Below are 16415 nucleotides of genomic sequence, written 5' to 3'. Positions count from 1 at the left end.
CTATCTGAGATATTATCTTTGGGGGAGCTAGTCACAGTAATGCCCACATATTTGAAGGAAGAGACAGCTTTAGGATGCGATAGAGGAGGGGTGGGGGATGAGGGAGCAGGAAGTTGGTCTAAAGGTAACAATATGGATTTCTCCCAGTTAATGTGCAGCCTCGAAAATTTCTTAACTTGGATCTTACACAGAAACCTGACCCTTAGTGCAAGTCCCTGACTGTATTTCACCCAACTAAACCTTTTCCACCCCAACCCCTCCAGCTAATCCCCCAGTTGGAAATGAAATGCCCCAATACATTGACTTTATGGTCACATGACATGCCAGGTCATCAGACTTCTTTCTTATGCACTGAAGAGTGAGGAGGTCCTTTTTCAAGCAGCTATGCCCATTCTTCGTTATTTGGATTTTCCTATTGGCTGTCCATTGGCTGGGTCCTCACATGAACCAAAACACTCCAGCAGCTGCATGGTGATGACTTGACAATGAGCCGCAAGAAGAGTGATCAGTAGGAGGAAATAATTGAGGGAGGGACTACATTTGCTCAGAGCTGACCTAATATAAGTCTACCCCTTAAACTAATACTTAAAATTGTCCTCATTCTGATTTTTCTCAGAAGGTACTGTGCTGGAGAAGAATCATAAACACTTATGTTAAAGTATAACTATAGGCATAACTTATTTATTTTTTTATCTTGGATGAATTTTTGGACCATGTGGGTCCCATTTCAGAGATTTGCCTTCGCTTCCTGTCGCATACCCAAACAGGAAGTGAGGGGAAATCCCTGTAAATCAAGGGAATTCCTTGGGGACCCCCAAGTCACCAGAACTGATGTCCCCATTGGAAGAGTTTTCCTCTTTCCTCTGGGGACAACCTAAAATCTGTGATTTTTCTTTTACTTTCACTTTTAATGAGAGAGGATGAATCTGCTTAATGGTGTCACAAACAGCAATACAAATTGACAGATGTTCTGATCCATCTACATGTTTGTTATTTTTTTTTTCTCCCCTTCACCCATTGGTGGGTGACGACCTCTGCCCTGCCCCCTTATTGGTCCCCGCACTTCCTGTAGGTCCCCTCAGTCTCTGCACACTCTGACTTCGGAGGGCAGAATTGGATGAGAGACCCCCGATTAAACTGCTGTAGGTCTGGCCTTATTTTTAAACCCAAAAAATCAAGACCTTAGTATGATTTTGAGGCTTGGGCCGGCCATACATGTATCGAATTCTGAAAGAATTTTCTTTTGAAAAACTTGTCTAAGAATTTTCGTTCGAATTTCACATCATTAGTGGGCAACAGCAACAGACAATTTTTGTGTGGCCATCAGATTTGAGTGAACGGGCATGTTGGAAGTTTTTTGAACAACAAACAATTTTGTAATCAATGATGGGAGAATTGTGTTAGAAATGTAATCGAAAAAGAAATGCACACGAGCACAAGAAAATATAATTCCCGGTAAGGAAAGGAAATTCCTGGAAAGGAAAAAAGATTCCCGGCCAGGAAAATTATTTTCTGAAAATGGGTTCAGAATTTAACCCATGTATGGCCTGCATAAATCTCCTAGCTTACCAAATAGTAAAGTGAATAAATGAATTGGTCATTTCACATAACCCCCCCCCCCCCCCCCAACAAAAAAATAAATAAAAAAAATAAAAGAATGATATATTGTTTTCTGTTGTACAATGTCTATTTTTCATTTCTGCATTTTGAATTTAGGTTCCAAAATTCAGAGAATTCTGTTTTATATATTAGTATTATATAGTTTTATTGTTATTATATTTAAATATTTAGACCCAGTTCCATAACTTCATCCTTTAGATTCCCATACCCTCAAGGATTAGGAACTAATTGTTCTAATGGTTGTGAGTTACAATTAAGGACTAAAATAGCAAGTTTCTGCTAAATCTTTATTTAAAGAAAAAAAAAACGACAAAAGTAGAAAGAAAGCTAGCTTATCGCACAGCTTTCTAGAGAATGAACCAATATGGAACTTAAAAAAACAATTATATCTGGCCCACTTCAACACTAAGTACCTGTATGTAACATTCTCTGAAATTGACATTGTATATATATGTTTCCATCCCTTTGTGGTTTAATTCTAAATTAAGTAGACCCAGTGAAGAGGAAAGAATGACTACGAACACATAAAGGACTGGTAACAATCAAGCAGTAATGAGCCTGGTATAATTTAAGGGGTAAGTGGAACTCCATGTACTGCAAATTGAAGGATGATATACAGTCATCTGCTTACTATAAACTGGTCTTAGTAAATTACCAAGGTGTTTGTGTTTAAGCTGAAGAGATTGACTGGACGTAGTTAAATTGATTAGAAAGACCGAAAGCCTGTCACATAATCAATGAGCCTCAATTCCAACAGTGTTACGGGATCCCATACTCCGGGAACACCTGCAAAATGAGGCCATGTAGGCAGGCAGAGTACTTTGATGGACTATTTGTTTGCAGTTTATTAATCTGGACCAAAGTCATAGATGTACAAGATGCAAGAAAATAGGTATTGTGGTTGTGAAACATTGGAAACAGGTTCCCTCTGAAACAAGAAGAGTAATAGAAAGGGCAAAACTGAACACCAGTACTATAAACACAGAATACGTAGTATACTCAAAAGCAGGACTGGTTATATAGAGTTCTTTGCAAAAGATTTAGGCAAGTGTGAAAAAAATGCTGTAAATGAAGAATGCTTTCAGAATTAGAAGTGTTAAGAGTTTTTTTTTATCAATTAACAAAATGGAAAGTAAATGAACAGAAGAGAAATCCAAATCAAATCAATATTTGGTGCCCCCCCCCCCCTTTGCCTTTAAAACAGAATCAATTCTTCTAGGTACACTTGCACCCAGTTTTGTTAAGGAGTTCGGCAGGTAGGTTGTTCCAAGCATCTTGGAGAACTAAGCACAGATCTTCTGTGGATGTCGGCTGTCTCAAACCCTTCTGTCTCTTCATGTCATCCCAGGCAGACACGATGATGTTGTGATTAAAGCTCTGTGGGGGGCCAAACCATCACTTCCAGGACTCCTATTTCTATGTTACGCTGAAGATAGTTCTTAATGACATTGGCTGCATATTTGGGGTCATTGTCCTGCTGCAGAATAAATCATGGGGCCAATCACATGCCTCCCTGACTGTATGGCATGATGGAGAAGTATCTGCCTGTATTTTTCAGCATTGAGTACACCACAGATTCTGACTAACTCTCCAACTCTATTTGCAGAAATTCAGCCCCAAACTTGCAAGGAACCTCCACCACGCTTCACAGTTGCCTGCAGACACTCATTATTGTACCGCTCTCCAGCCCCTCAAACAACAAACTGCCTCCTGCTACAGCCTAATATTTCAAATTTTGACTCAACAGTCTAGAGCACCTGCTGCCATTTTTCTGGACCTTGGTTAATATGATTTTGTGCAGTTGAGTCACTTAGCCTTATTTCTATATTAAAGGCACTGTATGTTTTTTTGGTCACAGTTCTTCCATGAAGACCACTCCTGGTGAGACTTCTCCAAACAGTAGATGGGTGTACTTGTGTCCCACTTGTTTCTGCCAGTTCTGTGCTGATGGCACCTCTGGACAGCTTTGGTTGTCAAATGGAAGTAAGCAAGATGTGTCTTTCATCTGCTGCATTAAGTTTCCTAGGCCGATCCACTGCGTCTAGGGTCCTCAACATTACCCCTTTCTTTGTGCATCTTTGAGCTTGAACAGCACATCTTGAAACCCCAGTCTGCTTTAAAATCTTTGCCTGTGAGAAACCTTGTTCATGCAGTATAACTACCTTGTGTCTTGTTGCATCTAGCCTGGGCACTCTGTCAGCGCTTTACCAGGTCCTAGATACATTTGCAAGGAACTGTATAGCGGCTTGGACCAGTAGGAATACCTGCTAACTTTACTAGGTGTCACTTTGAAGGCCCATTGTCCTGCCACGTCACATTTTTTGGACTATGTTCTCCTTTTGGGGGGACATGGGCCAGGATGGGGGTTACTAAGATGGAGCTCGGAATTTCAGAGTTACAGCTCACTGGGGTTTGGTAACCATGGCTATGGAACTGTTGCCCAGTTACTCTATGAAGGGCACCTGGGTACCTTTAACCAGCTGTCACTCTGGCCCGTCCATAGAACATGTCGTTTTTTGGATCATATCATCTGAGGGTCCAGGGCTATCAAATGGTAATCTGGGATTGCCACGCTTCCTCAGAAATATCCCAAAAGAACTATCATTGTAACATATGACTTCCTATGTATAATGTATTCCTACGTGGGTGCCGGACTACCTGAGATGGGCATTATCTGTGATAATGTGATTAGCTCTTATCCTATGGTTTTCTGTATAAATTCAGTGTGTTTCTCTAATAAAGGTGTTCTTCTTGTTTACTCTAAAAACTGGTGTTGTCCAGTTCTTTGGGGTAGCCACAGCTATAGTCACTTGCCTCATGTTCCAGAGTTTGAGAAGCAGCTTCTTGGTGGAGATACCCTGTCGGGGTGTCCAGAGTCCATCACAACCTGTGACTTGAAACTGTCTTCCACAACCTCACCTTAGTAGCAGAGTTTGGCTGTTCCTCATCCAGTTTTAAGCCTCCTAACACAGCTGTTTCTGTTTCAGTTAATGACTGTGTTTCAACCTACAGTATCTCACTAAAGTGAGTACACCCCTCACATTTTTGTAAATATTTTATTATACCTTTTCATGTGAAAACACTGAAGAAATGACACTTTGATACAATGTAAAGTAGTGAGCGTACAGCTTGTATAACAGTGTAAATTTGCTGTCTCCTCAAAATAACTCAACACACATCCATTAATGTCTAAACCACTGGCAAAAAAAAGTGAGTACACCCCTAACTGAAAATGTTCAAATTGGGCCCAATTAGCAATTTTCCCTCCCGCACTGTCATGTGACTCGTTAGTGTTACAAGGTCTCAGGTGTGAATGGGGAGCAGGTGTGTTTAAATTTGGTGTTTTGCTCTCACTCTCTCAAACTGGTCACTGAAAGTTCAACATGGCACCTCATGGCAAAGAACTCTCTGAGGATCTGAAAAAAAGAATTGCTGCTCTACAAAAAGTTGGCCCAGGCTATAAGAAGATTACCAAGACCCTGAAACTGTGCTGCAGCATGGTGGCCAAGACCATACAGCAGTTTAACAGAACAGGTTCCACTCAGAACAGGCCTTGCCATGTTCAACCAAAGAAGTTGAGGTCACGTGCTCAGCGTCATATCCAGAGGTTGTCTTTAGGAAATAGAAGTATGAGTGCTGCCAGCATTGCTGCAGAGGTTGAAGGGGTGGGGGGTCAGCCTGTCAGTGCTCAGACTATACGCCTCACACTGCATCAAATTGGTCTGCATGGCTAATGTCCCAGAAGGAAACCTCTTCTAAAGTTGATGCACAGGAAAGCCTGTAAACAATTTGTTAAAGACATGCAGACCAAGGACATAGATTACTGGAACCATGTCCTGTGGTCTGATGAGACCAAGATAAACTTATTTGGTTCAGATGGTGTCAAGCATGTGTGGCAGCAACCAGGTGAGGAGTACAAAGACAAGTGTGTCTTGCCCACAGTCAAGCATGGTGGTGGGAGTATCATGGTCTGGGGCTGCATGAGTGCTGCCGGCACTGGGGAGCTACACTTCATTGAGGGAATTTAGAATGGCAGCATGTACTGTGACATACTGAAGCAGAGCATGATCCCCTGCCTTCGGAAACCGGGCTGCAGGACAGTGTTCCAACATGATAAAGACCCCACACACACCTCCAAGATGATCACTGCCTTGCTAAAGAAGCTGGGGGTAAAGGAGATGGACTGGCCAAGCATGTCTCCAGACCTAAACCCTTTTGAGCATCTGTGGGGCATTCTCAAATGGAAAGTGGAGGAGCGGAAGGTCTCTAACTTCCACCAGCTCTGTGAAGTCGTCATGGAGGAGTGGAAGAGGACACCAATGGTAACCTGTGAGGCTCTGGTGAACTCCTTACCCAAGAGGGTTAAGGCAGTGCTGGAAAGTAATGGTGACCACACAAAATATTGACACTTTGGGCTCAATTTGGACATTTTCACTTAGGGATGTACTTACTTTTGTTGCCAGTGGTTTAGACATTAATGGCTGTGTGTTGAGTTATTTTGAGGGGACAGCTAATTTACACTGTTATACAAGCTGTACACTCACTACTTTACATTGTAGCAAAGTGTCATTTCTTCAGTGTTGTCACATGAAAAGATAGAATAAAATATTTTCAAAAAGGTGAGGGGTGTACTCACTTTTGTGAAATACTGTACATATGAAATTGATGATTATTAGCACCTGCTTGGTATATTGGGTTAATAATACACCTGACTCTAATATTACAAATTCCCTGAATTTGTGCAAGTACAAGTGTACAAAGTGTGCAAGTGTAAGAATTGATGCTGGTTTGAAGCCAAAGGGTAGTCACGCTAAATATTGATATGATTTAGATTTGTATTCTGTTCACTTTGCAATTTGTAAATTGATAAAAATAAACAATGACAATATATATTTTTGAAAGCATTCTTACTTTTCAGCATTTCTTCATACCTGCCTAAAACGTTTGCATTGAACTGTGTATTAATGTAAAGGTATTTGATAAAGTGATCTTCACAAATAGGAACAGTTGTCCATCACAACCTTAGGCATCCAAAGCAACAACCCCGTGCTGGGATCACTTTCTTGTTTTACTGGTCATACTTATCTTTGACTGGTCATTTTTCTAATGTAAGATAATCAATCACGGAGAACAAACACGAGCCACTAGCTGTGACACCTAAATTGGAATTCCAGGTATTGATATTTTTACACAATTACATTGATCCAGTTGGACCATATACAGTACCATACCTGTGGGATTACTCTAGAAGCTGGATATCACTGTGGTAGGCACCACTACAACAGTAATCTCCACTAACTTCCCCCCCGTTTTTCCTCTCAGAGAACGCTTTGCATTATTTTTAACCCCTTCTCGTCTGGCCTATTGTAAAATGACAGCCGGGCAGGAGCACTGTTATTCTGGGAGGACAACATATGACGTCCTTCCGGGATCGCGCCTGAAGGTGCTCCTTGGATTTCAGGACTCACTATGTGGCTAGGCTGTGAAAAAGTCCCACATATGTGGTATCACCATACTCGGGAGGAGTAGTAGAATGTGCTTTTCAAAATGTGGTCATTTTGTGGGTGCCTCTGCTGTCCTGGCACTTCAGGGACTCCATAAATATGATAGCTAGTCAGGAAATTAGACAAATGATTAATGCTCCTTAAATTCCAAAGGTACTCCTTGGATTTTGGGCCCTTCTATGCATCTAAGCTGTGAAAAAGTCTCACACATGTGGTATTCCTATATTTAGGAGGCATAGCAGAATATGTTTTGGCTTGTAATTGTACGTTTTTCATGATGTTCTTAGTTTCATAGTCAGCATTTTTCTTCCTCCAAACATGGAGAGGCCCCCTCCTTCATTGATATGTAAAGTCATGTCAATGTACATCTAAATGGTTCAGAGAAGGATTGGGAGAAAGTGCTGTGGTCAGATGAGACCAAAATTGAGGTCTTTGGCATTAACTCGTTGTGGTTGGAGGAAGAAAAATGCTGACTATGAGCCTAAGAACACCATCCCTACAGTCCAGCACGGAGGCGGAAACATGATGCTTTGGGGCTGTTTCTCTGCTAAAGGTACAGGCCAACTTTGCTGCATTGAGGGCCCAATGGACAGGGCCATGTATTGTAAAATATTGGATGAGAACCTTCTTCCCTCAGCCAGAACACTGAAGATGAGTCGTGGATGGGTCTTCCAGCATGACAATGTCCCAAAATATAGCGCCAAGGCAACAAAGCAGTGGCTCAAGAAGAAGCACATTAAGGTCACGGAGTGGCCAAGCCAGTCTCCAGACCTTAATCCTACAGATAATTTATGGAGGGAGCTGAAACTTTGAGTTGCCAAGCAACAGCCAAGAAACCTTAAAGATTTAGAGAAGATATGTAAAAAAGCTTGGACCAAAATCCCTCCTGAGATGTGTGCAAACCTGGTCACCAACTACAAGAAACGTCTTACCTCTGTGCTTGCCAAGAAGGGTTTCTCCACCAAGTACTAAATCATGTTTTGCTTGGGGATCAAATACTTATTTCACTCACTGAACTGCAACTTAATTTATAACATTTGTATTGTGTGTTTTTTTTCTGGATTTTTGGTTGATATTCTGTCTCTATCATTTAAAATACACCTATGATGAAAAATTATGGTCCCTTCATTTCTTTGTATGTGGGCAAACTTACAAAATCTGCAGGGAACCAAATGCCTATTTTCCCCACTGTATACGTATACCATAGTTTGCAGACTCTATAACTTTCACACAAACTTAATAATATACACTGATTTGGGTTCCTTTTACCAAAGAAATGTAGCAGAATACATTTTGGCCTAAATTTCTGAAGAAAGCCTTTTTATTTGCGAACGTTTTATAACAGAAACGTTTTATTTTTTTTTTTAATTTTCAGTCTTCTTTCCTTTATATAGTAAAAAGTAAAAAAAAAAAAAAAAAAAAACCAGTGCAAAGCAGATAGCACACACTGTTTGTATGAGAGAAGATAGCTGCCCCCATTTGTAAATAAGATTGAATTATATTTATATATATATATATATATATATATATATATATATATATATATATATATATATATATATATATATATAAAATAAAAATACTGTATATACATAAATATATACATTAAAAAATGTAATATATAATATAATAAATCATATTATATATATTTATTTGATTTTATATATATATATATATATATATATATATATATATATATATATATATATATATATATATATATATATATATATATATATATATATATCATAATAAAAGTATGTAAAACATGAACCCACACTAATAACATATTTATAAAATTGTATCTTATCCAAGTGCATAGCTAAAGAAGCTAAAACCCTGAGCATTTACTCTTATTGGGTCTTCCTGTAAAACAAATAGCCAGACGCAGGGGGAAAACATTACGGAGTCCTTGGCTCACTCCAGTGGGCACCAGTGACATACACATATGATGGCGCCCACGCTTCGCTAAGCCCATAATGTACAACCAACCTGCTTATGTCTTTCTCATAATTAGCAGTCATAATTGTATAACCTATTCTATCGCTTTAACAAATCATATTAGTGTACCGTTATATTTCAGGGTGACAAATGCAAGTTGCCTGAACATTTGTTAGGTGGCATTAGCATATCTTAATTGACATTACTGCCCGTGAATACATTAACCAGTTCATAAAATATCGGATCTGATAGTCAGGACTTGGCTGTCAGAAAACAAACAAAAGGGGTTCTTGTTCTCGCCGGTGCGCCGCGATTTCACGATAAAATGCATTGAATCTGACTGCCAACTTTTATATATATTCTTTTTTTCAGCTTCCTTCTAGATACCATCAGTCTACCCTTGTGGAATGTCAACTGTTTAACATATTCTTCTTCTAAGCAGGTACAGTAAAAAAAAAAATTGACTCTGCCATCTGGTTGTCTAGCAATGTTATCAGTTATTTTTAATTAGGAAGAAATCAGCGATCTGCACCTTTCCGAGCTCTGAGCACTTCAGTATATCTACAACTTAACTCATTTCCGGTGCAGGGCTGTGCGATCAAGTGGAACTGGGATTGAACAGGCATTTCCCAGTGGTTGTGTCCCTGCTTTTTTTTTTTTTTATTGCACCTTACAATGCATATACTAGGAGAAGTCATGTCATGCTTGCTCAGTAGAGTGTGTAATCCAATTTTTCTTTTATTAAGATATGAAAATGACCATTGCATCATTACAAAAGCAGCGATGAAACTTACCATTTCATCAATAGCGTGAAAGCTGTGTAATGGAATGATCCAAAAACATGATTTTGGCAGGGCAAAGAGATGGGGAGAGCATAATATCAATATGGTTTAGTATTCCAAGATGGCACCTTCAGCAAACAGATACTGCTTCCTTAGTGATAGGTAGGACTCCTCTAGAATAGGAAATGTCTCAATGATTTCTCTGGTTTCTGGTGACTGGTTGGGTTGCATTCTTTGTAGCATTGCCTGTGTTCTCAATGATGTCATCTGCCTCTAATGAATGGATAGGCTACATTCTTGGTGATTGCTCTCGGCCTTTTGGCTAAGATCAAGTATAATATCTGTTCTTATCAGTGTCCAGTAGGGGTACTGTTCTGTCATTCTGGACTGACCAAGGCTGGAGTGTCTGGCTATGTCTGTCTATGTATCCCTGCTGGAATGATGGGGGCTTGGAGGGCTAGTACTGACTGAAACAGAAATCGAGGTGCCTGCAGGCTGTCGGGGCCTGAGAGTAATTCCCCCGGGAAAACTGGAAGAGCACAGTTCCTCCTGATTTGAGTGGATCTACCTTGTCTGGCCATGGGCTGGGAAGGCAGAAATTCAACCTAGGGGTGATCTTAGTAACACTTGGGTGTGGGACCTTACTGTTGGCACAGTCATTAAAACTTTTTCTGCACTGTGCCTTTCGGCTAAGTCCAGGGCAATTTTTTGTCTTCCAGGCCTCAGGGCCCGGCCAGTGCACATGCACGGCCACCTATTTATTTTAATTTATTATCCTCTACTGTTTGTCACTTTCACTTTTGTGTGTGTTTTTTTTTCTCACTAGGATGAATGGGCTCAGTCCTCAGGCTTGCCCTAACATTTAGGCGGAGGATGTGTGGCCCTCTGGTTCCCTTCTCACCTGAATTTGGGGGGTTCTCGCTTCAGGAGAGCCCCTCAACCCAGTATTCGATGGTCAGCTTTGGCTGACCTAGAAGAACGGGGCCTGCCAGGCCTTCTGGCTAGGCAGACCATTGGTACCCTATGTCCCTGGAAGGAGCCTTGCACCCTGGGGGATCTGGGAGAGGTCCTACCCCTTTGGGGCGTGGAATAAAGCACACCCTTAAGTGCATTTTTTTGTGTGTGTTTCACATCCGTGTTTTTTGCTTACAGTTGTTTACAGTTTTTTGTTTCAGGATTTGCACCACCATGGATTAACAAAAAAAAAACTAATCTGTTCTTACCATTGTCCAGTAGGGTTGCTGCAACACTATTCTGCCCTTTTGGTAGGAATGGCTGGCTGTATAGTGTGATATGATGGGGTATGATGGGGGCTCTGAAGGATAGTACTGGCTGGAACAGAAACCAGGGAGTCCATGGGATGTGGGGCATGGGAATAATTCCCCAGGGAAGACTTTAGGGGCTCAGTCCCTTCTGATTTGATTGAGTCTACCTGGTCTGGTCATGGGCTGGTAAGTCAGAGAATCCACGGTGTCAGTGGCCCCCCTGGGAGTTGGTAGCCCCAGGGGTACTGTTAGTATAACTTGGGTTTAGGTTCCCCTCTGTGAGAATGAGTACATGGCCATGGCGCTAAAGCTTTTTTCTGCACTGTGCCACTTTGGCTAGGACTTTTGGCTAAGTCTGGGGCAACTTCTGTTATCGGGCCACAGATTCTAGCCTATGCATTAACATGGGCACCTATTTACCAGTATTTAGTAGATTGCCGCCCGCAGCACGACGATGTACGTCGGCAGAATGGCACGTACATCCATCCGTCATCACAGGCTAGCGGGCGCAGGGGTGTGTCTGCCGGTGGCCCGCGATCGTGGCATGGAGAGGCAGAACGGGGAGATGCCTATGTAAACAAGGCATTTCCCTGTTCTGCCTAGTGACATGACAGGGATCTACTGCTCCCAGTGATCGGGAGCAGTGATCTCTGTCATGTTCTAGTGAGCCCATCCCCCCCACAGTTAAAACATGTTGAGGGAACACACTTAACCCCTTGATCGCCCTCTAGTGTTTAACCCCTTCCCTGCCAGTGAAATTTATACAGTAATCAGTTAAGCTGACCATGAGGAGAGGGGACCTCCAGCATTTTTGGCTAGGGGGACCAAGTTAAGCCTTGCAATTGTCAGGAGCCTTATTTCTTAGGTGGGGTGGAGTCCTTAAGTGCACTTTTTTGTGTGTTTTATCACATTTTTAGTACACTTAGGTGTTTTAGTTTTAGTGCACCACAGCGGAAGAAAACCTACATTCTCAGAGATTTCAGGGGTCTCTAACGAATGTAAAGGTTGCATTATCAGTGATGTTAGTGGTCTCTATTAAGTGCATAGGCTGTATTCTCAGTGATGTCATTGGTTTCGAGAGAATGTATAGACTGCATTCTCAGTGATGTCATTGATCTCAAGTAAGTGGATAAGTTGCATTCTCAGTGATGTCACTTGTCTCCAGGCAAAGTATAGGATGCATTCCCAGTGATTTCATTGGTCTCTAGTAGGGATGGGTCAAACACCACCCTGTTCAGTTTGCAGCATAACTCCCGAACAGGGGAAATGTCCTAACCCAAACGGCGAATCCCATTGAAGCCCAATCAGGGCGCCTAATGCACTGTGCAGCGATCAGTGCATTGCAGGGTGTTCGTCAGGGCGAACACCCTGAAAATTCAGTAGTTTGGTGAATGGCCGAACTAATGCTCGGGCCGAACTGTTTCGCCCATCCCCAGTCCCTAGGTAATGTATAAACTACAGACAAATGCTAGCGCTCAGGATACAAGTTTAAAAGACAACAACGCAAACGGGGCCAAAAGGTGAATATAAAAAAAGCCCGGGGGTAAGGGTTAAAATGTTCAAGAAAATTGAAATGATGTTTCTTTGGAGATGATGATGATAATGTGGAATGGAAACTTGGGAGTAAGACATACGCTAAGAACACACCTTTTCTCAGGAGTGAAGCCAACTCTGGATGCCAACATGAGAAAAAAACAGAAAAGTGCCTCTGAGTGCAATGTTTAATATGCAGTAGTATAAAGTATCCAACACTTATGCCGCGTTCACACGAGCGGACTTTACGGCAGACTTTGCCCGGCGGACGGGATTTCGTCGGACAATTCGATCGTGTGTGGGCTCCAGCGGACTTTGTTTTCTCAAAAGTTGGACGGACTTAGATTTGAAACATGTTTTAAATCAATCTGTCAAAATCGAGTCCGGTGGAAAAGTCCACTCGTCTGTATGCTAGTTCGACGGACAAAAAGCCACGCTAGGGCAGCTATTGGCTATGAACTTCCTTGTTTTAGTCCGTTCGTACATCATCACATACAAATTCGACGGACTTTGGTGGATTGTGTGTAGGCAAGTCCATTCATTCAGAAAGTCTGTCATAAAGTCCGTCGAAAAATCCGCCGGGCAAAGTCTGCCGTAAAGTCCGCTCGTGTGTACGTGGCATTACATCAAAGGAATGGTGTGCTCATGGGAGATCAAATCTCCTGGGATCATCTACAGCGTCTATAGCGTGTCCTTGGTGAGCAGAGAATCCAGCTACGGGAGCCGCGGTGAACCAGAGAGGAAGCCGGCTGATCCTGTGGATGGCTGGAGGAGGTAAAGATGATCGTCTCAGGGAGCAACGCTTCTGGGAGTGTGACGTCACCAGGGTGTAGAGGAACCACAATGCGTTTCAGAGCATGGGCAAAGCTTGTTACGGAGCATGCGCGCTCCTTTCTCAAGTGTACAGGGAAAAGGAAGAGGCGAGATTTAAATGCTCTGCTCAAAGAAAAAGTTGATTGGCCGATTAACATAATTGAACCACTAAACAGCCAATTAACTAATTGGACTGTGCAGAAAAAAAGGTAGGCTGTTTAAAAAGGAAGGGATGACATTTAAAACATAGCCAGATAACATTAATATCAAATGAATAATAATTAAAATAATGAAAATTCATGAATTATATGGAAGAACTGGATAAAATTAATAATTATAAATGGATAAGAATAAAAATAAATATAAAACTAATTGGTATAGATTAATGGTTAAAACAAGCTTGTGAGTTAATGGGGCAAGTGGCAATTGATAGTGTATATGAGAGTAGCTCACATATGAATACATAGGATTCAATTAATGATCAATATACAAAAGGTGAATGCAAATTGTTACATTATATTAAAGTTTGTTATAGAATGATGTTGTCTCAATTGATGTAAGGGATAGTAAGGAGAATTACTATGATAATAATTTATAATATGTTATGATATAAGGGTTACTGGACAGCCGTAATAGAAGGGATAATGGAGGATGGTTGAAAATAATGATAATAAAAAAATATTATATAATAGTAAATATTATAATAATAATAATGGTTAGTTGATGAAGGAATGTCCTGGTGTGGTTGACATACATGCACAGGATTAATGTACGTTGGGGGCGGTGGAAACTAGAGAACTAAGAGAACTTGAGAAGTTGAATGATATTATATAATGGTGCTTACTTCTAATTGCTCGTTCAACCCATTCGGCGCAAGGGTGTCTAGAGTGTACATCCAGAACGTTTCACGTTCACATAATCTGGAGAAACGTTCAGGTTCAGACAGGTTTTTGGGTATGGCTTCTATATCCCATACCTGCAAGCCTGTTGTGAACTGGTTATGGTGCTCTAAAAAGTGGAGTGGTACATTATGTTGGTCGCAACTCACCTCCACGAAGCGACAGTGTTTACTGAAGAATTGTCTCAGTGGACGGATGGTGTGGCCAACATATAGTAGCTTGTAGGGGCATGTGAGACAATATACAACATAATCAGTAGAGCAGTTGTAAAAGTTGTCAAGGTGGTAAATCTTTTCCTTATGCGTAAAACTCTTTTGTCCATGTCTCACAAAATTGCAGGTCTTACATGAGGGCTTGTTGCATCTATATATCCCTTTAAGGGGAATTAGGCATAAGGAATTGTCTTTTTTAATGCACTTTAATTGACCGGGCGTTATTTTGTTTTTTAATGTGGGAGCCCTCCTATAGGTAACCTTGGGTCTTTCGCAAAGAGTGGTGCTAAGGGGGGGGGGGGGGGTCTGGTTTTATGATGTTCCAATGTTTATTAGTGATGAACCGAGCAGCTGCATTTTCCGAGGGTTTATCACTTTTTGTTTTTTTGCCTGGAAGGAAAGTGGTTTAGGCCTGGTCTACTATCTTTTCTGGCCTACACCACTTTCCTTCCAGGCAAAAAAACGAAAAGTGATAAACCCTCGAAAAATGCAGCTGCTCGGTTCATCACAAGGTATCATGGCCAATATAATAAGATGGAATACATCCTTAATAAACATTGGAACATCCTTAAACAAGACCCCGAGCACCACTCTTTGCAAAAGACCCAAGGTTACCTATAGTAGGGCTCCCACATTAAAAAAAACAAAATAGCACCCAGTAAATTAAAGTGCATTAAAAAAGACAATCCCTTATGCCTACTTTCTAAGCTTAGTTTAAACTGAGGATGGACACAGGTGACATCACTTCCTTAAAAGCTTTATTCCAAGAAGACAAAAACATACAGAAGAACCACAACTGGAAACGCTGATCGGAAAAACCTCATATGGAAAAATTCTCAGATGAAGTCAGCTGGATAAAATCATAAATCAGTTTATTGTTGCCATGAGGTAGGGTGGATAAATACCAACAATTCAAATCTCCTCGCCTAGATGCAACAGCTGTGCAACATAATTACCGCTGTGACAGTACCTTGTTGGGCTGTGAAGTGTGGATCAGCTGTAAGGAGCAATTCTGGGTGATAAACAGAGCTCCTCATATATACTAAGCCTAATCTGATATAAAGGGAGAGCGGATGTATGTAGAGCCGGGTGGAGAGTCAGATGCATCAAACCGAAGCTCCAGTGGTGAGTGGCGAAATGACCATTGATTGGAGAGGAGCCGATCGACAGCTGGAAACGCCGCTAGCAAGGAGCGGCAGATGGAAGTGTCCGAGCGTGAAGTCATACGCTCAGGAAACACGGATCCAGAAGGAGGCTTGGAACACAGGGTGATGGATGAAGCGCAAGCCAAGGAGAGAAAGGGAAGTGGATGGCTTTGTCGTGACAACGCGTTTCCAGGCGTGGCCCTTCTTCAAGTTGACCCGGCTCTACATACATCCGCTCTCCCTTTACATTGGAGTAGGCTTGGTATATGAAGAGCTCAGTTTACCACCGCAGCATTGTTCCTTACAGCTGATTCACCCTTCACCGCCCAACAAGGTTCTGTCACAGCAGTAATTATATTGCATAGCTGTTGCATCTATGCGAGGAGATTTGAATTGTTGGTATTTATCCACCTTACCTCATGGTAACAATAAACTGACTTATGATTTTATCCTACTGAATTCATCTGAAAATTTTTCCAAATGAGGTGGTTCTGATCAGCGTTTCCAGTTGTGTTTGCTTCTGTATGTTTGTGTCTTCTTGGAATAAAGCTTCTAAGGAAGTGATGTCACCTGTGTCCCTCCTCTGTTTAAACTAAGCTTAGAAAGTATTATTTTACTGAAAGAGTGGTTGAGGCTTGGAATAGACTTCCAGCACATGTAGTAGGGAGTTGGTCAATAGTATGTGGAGTTATAAGTCCTTG

At 41.4% G+C, this 16415-nt stretch overlaps 1 pseudogene; it reads left to right on the top strand.

Moving 5' to 3' along the window:
• Positions 1-10155: 10155 nt before the first annotated feature.
• Positions 10156-10239, top strand: LOC141109099 (U2 spliceosomal RNA; annotated as a pseudogene).
• Positions 10240-16415: the final 6176 nt, after the last annotated feature.

The sequence above is a fragment of the Aquarana catesbeiana genome, linkage group LG09, assembly GCF_042186555.1.
Source record: "Aquarana catesbeiana isolate 2022-GZ linkage group LG09, ASM4218655v1, whole genome shotgun sequence".
Classification (NCBI taxonomy): domain Eukaryota; kingdom Metazoa; phylum Chordata; class Amphibia; order Anura; family Ranidae; genus Aquarana; species Aquarana catesbeiana.
This window is presented reverse-complemented; position numbering and strand designations above follow the sequence as displayed.